This window comes from Protopterus annectens, chromosome 13.part0, assembly GCF_019279795.1.
Source record: "Protopterus annectens isolate FY-2018-M chromosome 13.part0, PAN1.0, whole genome shotgun sequence".
NCBI classification, from domain to species: domain Eukaryota; kingdom Metazoa; phylum Chordata; order Ceratodontiformes; family Protopteridae; genus Protopterus; species Protopterus annectens.
The window spans coordinates 338,471,356-338,481,082 of record NC_056747.1 but is presented as its reverse complement, the minus strand read 5'-3'; the positions used below and the strand labels follow the sequence as shown (position 1 = coordinate 338,481,082).

General features: G+C 44.4%; 1 protein-coding gene across 1 annotated transcript in view; it reads right to left on the bottom strand.

The window, feature by feature from the left end:
• Nucleotides 1-9,727, bottom strand: part of UPF1 (UPF1 RNA helicase and ATPase) — a 3,097,516-nt gene that overhangs the window by 3,052,698 nt on the left and 35,091 nt on the right. The window lies entirely within an intron of this gene.

Sequence of the window (9,727 nt, the reverse complement as noted above, 5' to 3'; positions counted from 1 at the left end):
CTACAATACATCAAAATGGGCGACGGGTATACCAACTCCACCTCAAACTAATGCAAAAATGTTTACGGCAAGTCCACTTCCTCTTTAAAGATCAAATTGATTTTAATTCAGAAAATGCTCATTAATTATACAGAACAAAAATGCAGCTCTCCTCTCAAGGAATTAACAAGCAGTTATCTTGTTTTCTCCTTCTGGAATGTAAGTCTCCAACTGTCGCTGCTACAACTCTATTTAAAAGCGGGAAAAGCAGCCTGGCCTCAGGGCACTGATCACGTCTGCCAAGAGACTACACAATGAATTGGGAGGAGGACAGTAAGCAGGTGAGTTGAAGTAAACAGATATGCATAATCAAGATCTGTTATGGTAAGTCCGCAGCTATTAGTTTACCCAGTCGGTCTACTTTAATTTATTAGGACAATCTCCCCAGTTAACATCCTGGGTGACGAGATGATAGAACAGTGAGTATAGGGGCCTCAAAGGAAGATATGGACCAACAGTGTGTGTCCAGTCTGTTTACAGAAGGTGAACATAAATGTTCATGCAGCTGTTGCACAAATACCAATTGAGGAATTAAAGTAACCAGTAGTAGTAGCAATGGCTCTTTGGTTTACAGGGAGACCACCTCCTCTAACAGACCACTTGAAAGCTTTATTTATTATAATTAAACTTTGGCAACCTTCTGACTTAAGACTTTGAGGGGAGCACTCTCTCCAAACTGTTCTGTACAGAGAGTAAAACCTCAGTTACCTATGGACAATCTAGGCAATGAAAGGTATTCTCCCGTTTATACAGGAAGGAAAAATGGGGGGACATGGAGATATCATTTTAACAATTCAGTGACTGCATATGTACATGGGTAATGTGACAGTGGTGAGGTCTGCGGTGGGAGTGACTTATGCGTTTAAGGTGGAGGTGGGATTACATCAAGGATCAGCTCCGAGCCCTTTCTTACTTGCAATGGTGGACAGGTTGGCAGACGAGATCAGACAGGAGTCCCCGTGGACTATGACGTTTGCAGATGACACTGAAATGTAGTGAGAGTAGGGAACACGTGGAGGAGACCCTGGAGAAGTGGAGATATGCTCTAGAGAGAAGAGGAATTAAGGTCAGCAGGACTAAGGCAGAATATGTGTGTGTGAATGAGAGGGAGGATAGAGGAATGGTGCGGATGCAGGGAGTAGAGGTGACGAAGGTGGACGAGTTTAAGTACTTGGGATCAAACAGTTATGTTGAGTGTGGAAGAGAGGTGAAGAAGAGAGTACAAGCAAGATGGAGTGGGTGGAGACAAGTGTCAGGAGTGATTTGTGACAGAAGAGTACCAGTAAGAGTGAAAGGAAACGTCTACAAGAGGGTAGTGAGACCAGCTATGTTATATGGTTTGGAGACGGTGGCATTGTCAAAAAGGCAGGAGCCAGAGCTTGACTTGGCAGAGTTGAAGATGTTAAGATTTGCACTGGGTGTGACGAGGATGGACAGGATTAGGAATAAGTATATTAGAGGGTCAGCACAGGTTGGAAGGTTTGTAGACAAAGCCAGAGAGGCAAGATTACGTTGGTTTGGACATGTGCTGAGGAGGGATGCAGAGTATATTGGGGAAGAGTATATTGGGGAAAAAGATGCTAAGGATGAAGCTGCGAGGTAACAGGAAAAGAGGGAGGCCTAAGATAACGTTTATGGATGTGGTGAGAGGACATGCAGGTGGTTGGTGTGACAGCAAGATGCAGAGGACAGGAAGAAATGGAAGCAGTTGATCTGCTGTGGCGACCCCTAATGGGAGCAGCCAAAAGAGACTACATGAAGTGACCATAAATAAGGAAACCTTGCCTTTGTAAAAAAAAAAAAAACTATGTATAGTGGTTTACTAGAGAGGAGGAGTTCTGGAATTCTAGCTTAACTGACACCCATTAGACGTGCATCTTCTGGAACAAATATAAGAGAGTACTGCTACACAAGATGGTTCAAAGAGAGAGTTTCTCTAAAACAAAGTTGACCCAAAGCACAGTCCTGGTAGAGCCCTGGCAAAAATGTACTTTTGAGGAATGTTTTGCAGACTCTGAAGGAAGCAAAGGGTTGCAAATTAGTCTTTCATGAAAGCTGGAAATGCAACTAAATGTATAAGAGCTGAAAAAGTGGATCCTGTATCAAAACTGGTTGAGAAACGAATGAAATGGAGCAAAGAAACAATCTACATCTCTTTGCTTGGCCCATGTAAAAAACTTCTGCTACTTACAGAAATCCTTTTTTGGGAGGCTGCATAAAAGCGAGTATGTGAGAATATGAACGTAAAAGGAAGCCTGTGGTCCCCATGCTTAATGAAACTGGAGAAACCCTAGAGTTAAGATGGAGGAATACCATGTCCATGGGATGTCTGTCAGACAGGTGAATTAAACTATGGAAGGTTCTAGCAGAAGAGCTTGCTTTAGGCAAGATCAAAACAGAACCACCACATTAAGAAACGACAAAATGGGGCGATTATGAGGAACCATAGCTCTGCACTTGACTTTCTGGATTAACATTACCATCTATGGTGGGGTGTCCCTACACTGGTACTATAGGAAAGAACTTGTCTGGTTTAGTGTTGGGGTGGGGTTAAACAGATCGCAACAATGCTTCCCAAATGGACAGAACAGATCCTGTGTCACTTGAGGATCCAATTGTGAGGAAGCAATATATTCCTGCAGAGTGTCTCTACCAAGGAGTTAAGCCAGTCAGGAATGTGCATAACAAGACAACTCTGTATAGAGATCTTCCACCAAACCATGCGCACACTGTCACCACACTGGTGGTGCTGTATGGTGCCTCACCATTAGCCAATGCACCATACCTCAGCCATACTGTCTATGCATATCAAACCTTGGGGAAGGTGGTCCTCTATCGCCTGCCGCATTAGGAGGCCCACTCTTACCCAGGAAACTGCTGTATAAACTGATCTCCTGGGCTGACCAGGTTCTTTTTACTACCTGCCCTATGTAATGCCACCATAATGAAGAGGTACTCATGTCAACCACGGGCAAAGGAAGACGACTAAATAGACCTGCTGAGAATGCGGGGATCAAACCACTGCAAGTGTTTCTTGCATTTAGGTGACCTCTGGACGGTTTGCCTTATGTCATCCACTAACCACTGTACTTTCGGGTCCAGTGAAGAATCCTCATCTGGTATTACAAAGAATACTATCATCACTTCTAGGGTTCTGAGAGCCTGATATGCAGATTGGGGCAAAAGCCTCATCAGAAAGAGTACATGAGATTATGCACCTTCGGTAATGTTGCTACTGCATTCAGTTTGTCCAGACAGCAATCAATTAAGGGGTCCAAGAGTTGGTTCTAAATTTGACTTTCCTACTAGCAAAGTTGGAGAAGGGAATCTTACTTGCATGGGAGACTATCATATGCACAGCCAGTCATCCAAATATGGAAACATTTCAATTCCTAGGTTCCTCTTGTGAGAAGCCACTACTGCCACACACCTGAAAACCCTGGGGGCTGTGATGAGAACAAATGGCAGCGCTCTAAACTTGTTCGGATTGGTTCAGACCCAGAAAAAGTAGAAACCTTCTTACTGATATGCATTCTGAATGTCAAGAGAACATCCAGTCTTCCCCCTCTGCACACTTGAGGGTGGCCTGCATAACAGGTTTTCAAAAGGTTGTTTTTTTGACATACCGATTAAGACTCAGGGGTCCGAATTAGCCTGAGGTCCTCTCTTTTCTTGTTAAACAAAAATAAGCAAAAATGAAATCCAGATCCTCCAAGGTCCATTTTAACTTCTTGAAAGGCTCTTAAGATGCAACACTTCCACCTTGGACATCTTCACCTGACAGGACAGGATATGGAGTGAAGACGACGGTTTTGGCATTTCAGAAAAGGCAATGTTAAAAGCCACTAGATGGTCATCCACACAGCCTGGTGCAACAGAACTGAAACCAACTCCACATTGGGACAGTCAGAAAAGGTCACATGGATTCTGTTGATACTATCATTGGAAGGAACCTTACTTTGTAGCACCTCTGCTTCTATGTTAGCATCCATTAATCACATCCACCATAAATGTCCTGAAAAATTTCCTTCCTGAAACTGGACAATATTTATCCCTGGTTTAGCACCCACACTCCCTCAAGGATAGGAGAAAAGTACAGTTGTGTACACTTACAATAAATGTAAATGTTAGAGTGCATTCACGGTTGCAGTCATTACATTTGGGTAATCTGCTGGCAGGTTGCCCTCAGTCGGCCTGACAAAGTCTTGGGTCCTGCGTCAGTTGCTGTCCCTTCTTCCATGACGTCAGGGATAAAAAACATGCAGCAGACGTCATTACATCAGTTTTTCTTGCTCCAGATGTCAGGTGCCCCCCAATGGGGAGCAAACAAACCAACACACAAAGGTATACCTCCAACAAAAAGCAAATACACCAAAAAGGCTTTTAAGCACAGTAAAGGAAAGTAGAGGTATAGCCAGAAGTTAGGGGGCCAGAGGGAGGGTAACCATGACTGCAACAGTGAATACACTTGAACATGTACATTTATGGTAAGTGTACACAACTGTACTATGTTCTTAGTGTTCCAGTCATTATATTTGGGTAGATTCCCAAAGCTAGGGGTTGGGACAAGTTCATGTGGCATTAGAGCCAGCAATAAGGCCCTGCAAAACAGCAGTGGCAAAGCCAGCTCTGGATTTAGAGAAAATTGGCAAATGATAATGCTTGGTGAAAGTATGTACAGAATTCCAAGTAGCTGCTTCTAGGATGTCCCTGGTAGGAACACCTCTGAGAAAGGCTGCAGAGGTAGATGCAGCCCTGGTTGAGTGAGAAAGGTTGGCAAATGAAAGGAATGACTAAGAGCCACACTGGATACCACCTTGGGCATGAAGGATGGATTGGGTCCCGAGTGATAACCTGTCCGCATGAAAGATGATAAAAGGCTCCACTGCCATAAGAGCCTGTAATTCAGATATCCTTCTAGCTGAAGTGATTAAAAGGAAAGCTGTTTTCCAAGAAAGAAATTTTAAGTCTGCAGTAGCAGCTGGCTCAAAAGGAAGCAGTGAGTTTCTCCAATACAAAGTTAAGGTTCCAGGCTGGGGTTGGAGCTCTCCTGGGTTGTCTTAGGTGTTTGGCCCCTCTAAGGTACTGCTTGAGTACAAGATGAGAGAAGAGGGGATGCTCTGTGTTATGAGCTGAAATGGCAGAGACGTGGATTTTAATGGAAGAAAAGGACAGGCCCTTGTGAAGCATCTGTTAAGTATTGCAAAATCTGAGGTAAATTGGGCACCGCTGTGCTCATCCCTTTAGACTGGTTCCAGGCTCAGAATCTTTTCCATTTTTCAGCATAAGATTTTCTAGCACTAGGTCTCCTTGCCTCGAAGATGACATCCATCACAGGTTTGCTGAGGGGTGAAATTTACATGATTAGCAAGGCTGCAAGGTTCGATGTTTGAAGCTGAGGGTGGAGAATTTGGTTCTCCTGCTGAGACTGCAGGGAAGGAGTATGAGGCAGGTGCCATGGAGACAACTGTGACACTGCGCAGGAGGGGGTACCAGTGTTGGCACGGCCAGTCTGGAGAAATCAAGATCATCCTTGGTTTGTCCTGTGAAAGTAGAACTTCGGAGAGCAGAGACAGCAGGGGGGAAGCCGTAGACGGATAGGTTTTTCCAGCGGAAGGACAGAGCATCCACTTTCCAGGCTTGTTTGTGGGGAGTCCTTGTGCAAGACTTGTCCAACTGGTAGTTCTAGGGGGAGGCAAATAGATTTATATCTGGGCTCCCTCATTCGTTTGCCAACATGTTAAAAATCCTTGGTTCCAGTTTTCATTCGTGTGGGGGTCCATGAGGTTTCTGCCTAGTCCGTCTGCCAGAGTATTAAATTTTCCTGGCAGGAATTGAGCTTGTAGGTGCACTTGGTAGCTCAAGGCTGTGTTCCACAATGCCATGGCTAGTCTGCAGAGAGGGTAGGAATGTGTACCCCCCTGCTTATGTACCACATAACCGCTAACATTTTTTTTTTTGATTGATATGTAGGTGCATTTGATTTGGGTTCCATTTGCCCTGAATGCACTTCCCTGCAAAGTGAGCCCCCCATGCATAGTCTGATGCATCTGTAGTTAGGGTGTGGGCGGCAGGGGGTAGTGTGAATGGTAGTCCCTTGTTTTGGTAGCAGGCCTCTGCCCACCAAAGGAACTCCAGGCGTAGGCAAGGTATGATAGGAATCACTGTTTCCAGGCTGTGAGAATGTTGACTCCATAGACTTTTTAGATACCACTGTAGTTGCCTCATATGCGGTCTTGCATATGGAATGAGAAGAATACAGGAGGCCATGAACCCAAAGGCTTGCAGTATTTGACTTGCAGATAGCAGGGTTTGTGTGGCCACTTGTTTGAAATAGGTCACCAAATGAATTTGCTTTTCTGGTCTGAGAAGCCATCTGGGCAGTTGTATTCAAGCTTGCACTCAGGAATGAAATTTGTTGACAGGGTACCAGTTGTGAATTATTTTCGTTTATGGTGTCCCCCAGACAAATTAGAACCCTTTTGACAAATGCCAGATGATTTAAAATACGTCCTGGTTTTCTTCCTGAATTAGACAATCGTCCAGGTATGGGTATATTTGAATCCTTCTTTGCCTGCAAAATACAATAACTGGAGCCAGGCACTTTGTAAATACCCTGGGTGCAGTAGACAAGCCAAAGGGCAGTGCAGAGAACTGATAATGCGTGTAGCCTGCTTTGAAGCGTAGACATCTTCTGCAAAATTCCCAGATTAGGATGTGCAGGTATGCTTCGTTTAAATCTGGTTTTGCCAACCAGGCGTCTTTGCCTAGCATAGGAAGTAACTGAAGAGTCAGCATCTTGAATTTTGGAATCTCCAGAAAGGTGTTTAGAGTAGGCAGGTCCAGAATTGGATGCCATGATTCATCTTTTCTGGGTACCAGGATGTCTGGAGTAGAAACCTTGTCCCTTTTTCCTCTTCTGGCTGAATAGCCCCCATGCGTAAGAGGGACAGTACTCGTTTTTGAGCCTCTGGCCACCCATTTGGTGTTGGCAACATGTGGAAATTATATCTGTATCCCTGGGACACTAATTAAAACCAATTTGCCCTGGGTTATGAATTCCCAGTTCTTTGCATGAAGAGCAATCTTTCCCCCCAAAGAGGCAGTCAAAAGATAAATGCTTGGGAACTTTAAAAAGGAAGTCATTGAGACTTACCATGGGGGGTGTCTTATTTCCAGCTTTGGAAGTGGAGGCCCCCCACTGCTTCGTTCTGAGAGCCCCCAGGGACTGAAAAGTACAGTTTTGTACCTACCATAAATGTAGATGTCCGATAGGTATGCATCTGCAGTCATAACATATGGGTTGTCCTGCCTCAGGCAGCCCTTCGGTCGGCCGGATTCCAAAGTCTGGGTCTGGCCTCGGCTGATGTCGCACTTTCCCCGACGTCAGAGCTTCTGGGGTGTAAAGGCATCAGCCGACGCCATTTTCCTCAGTTTCTTGCCCAAGATGCCAGGTGCCCTCTAGGAAGGCTAAATTTGGATAAATGTTGAAAATTCCAAACAGTAGCAAACAAAATATATGTGTATGTATGTATATATATATGTATATATATATATATGTATATATATATATATATATATATATATATATATATATATATATATATATATATATATACACACACACAGATATATACAGATACATGCAAACAAATACACCATAATAGATTCCCCCAGCTAGCTTACTAGGAATACCACAGAGGGGAAGGAGGGTGGGTAATCCTGACTGCAGATGCATACCTATCAGACATCTACATTTATGGTAGGTACAAAACTGTACTATGGCCTTCAAGGATGCATCTGCAGTCATAACATATGGGTAGAATACCATAGCCAAACTGGGGGAGGAGGTACTAAGATAAGGATGGTGTAGTCAAGATCCCCTGTAGAACTGCAGTTGCAAAACCTGCTCGGGATCTGGAGTATAAAGGTAGATTGTAATGCTTGGCAAATGTATGCACGGAGCTCCAAGTAGCAGCTTCTAAAATGTCCTTGGTAGCCACCCCTCGCAGGAAAGCTGTAGTGGTGGCTGTGGCTCTTGTGGAGTGAGGTCTGATATTTTCAGTTGTCTTTCCATGAAAAGAGTAGCAGAAACGAATACAAATTCCTATCCATTTTGAAATTGTCTGTTAGGAAATTGCTTTTCCTTGCACTGCAGTTGCATATGCTACAAAAAGTTGGTCAGTTTTTCTGCTGGTTTTAGTTCTGTCCAGATAGTAGCGTAGTTGTCTGTGTACATCCAAGGTGTGCAATAGTTTCCCCCCCCTGTTCTGTGGGTTAGGGAAGAACGAAGGCAAATGAATAGCTTGGTTCAAGGATACCCTGGATACCACCTTTGGCATGAAGGTAGGATTGGTTCTCAGAGACACTCTATCCTGGTGAAAAATAAGGAAAGGCTGCACTGCCATTAGTGCCTGTAACTCTGATACTCTTCTTGCTGAAGTGATTGCTAGAAGGAAAGCAGTTTTCCAAGATAAGAACTGTAAGTCTGCTGATGCTGCTGGTTCAAAAGGGGGTAGTGTTAATTTTTCCAGCACAAAATTGAGATCCCATGCAGGCAGAGGGGGTTTCCTTGGAGGTTTTACATTTTTGATCCCTCTTAAAAATTGTCTGAGGAGAGGGTGAGAGAAAATAGGAGGATCCATGTTGTACTCTGCTGAAATTGCTGAAGCATGAATCTTAATGGAAGAATAGGACAAGCCATTGTGGAACAGTTCGGCTAAGTATTCTAGGATGTGTGCTAGGTTTGCCAGTGTGACATTTGTACCCTTTGATGCGCTCCAAATGAGGAATCTCTTCCATTTAGCTGAGTAGGTCTTTCTTGTGGAGGGTCTGCAAGCCTCCAGGATAATATCCTTAACCCTCTGAGATAAGACAGTTTGGTTTTGTTTTAAGCAATTTTCCAGGCAGTCAGCTGCAGTGTTTTCAAGCTTGGATGCAGGGTCTTGAAGTTGTTCTGCGTTAGAAGTAGAGGCCATAGGGGTAGAGGCCATGAGTTCGTCCGAGACATGCTTCTCAGAAGTGGATACCAATGCTGCCTTGGCCAGTCTGGAGCTATTAGTATCACCTTTGGCTGTTCCTCCCTGATCTTCAGTAGAACTTTGTACATCAATGGAAGAGGTGGAAAAGCATACATTGTTAGAGCATTCCAGCTGAAAGAGAGGGAGTCCACCCTCCATGCTTGTGGGTGGTATACTCTTGAGCAGAATTTCTTCCGTTGGTGGTTGAGTGGGGAGGCGAACAGGTCTATCTCTGGCATTCCCCATTTGTTTGTTATGATTTTGAAGGTGTCTGGATGCAACATCCATTCGTGAGCATCCGTGGTAGTTCGGCTTCAGCTGTCTGCTAGTGAAATCTCTTTTCCTGGTACGAATTTGGCCTGCAGTTGGATGTTGAGATTCAGGCCTAGGTTCCACAGATCCATTGCCATCCGGCATAGAGGGTAGGAGTGCGTGCCTCCCTGTTTATGTACCACATGACTGTGGTATTGTCTTGTCCTTATCAGCAGATGTCCTTGCTGGAGGAATGATTTGAATGTCTCGATTGCATGCTTCACTGCCAGCATCTCCTTTAGGTTTATGTGCAAATTCAGCTGGTCTTGAGACCATAGGCCTTGGATACACTTGTCTTCCATGTGTGCTCCCCATCCTAGGTCTGAGGCGTCCATGGTGATGGTCTGCCTTGGTTG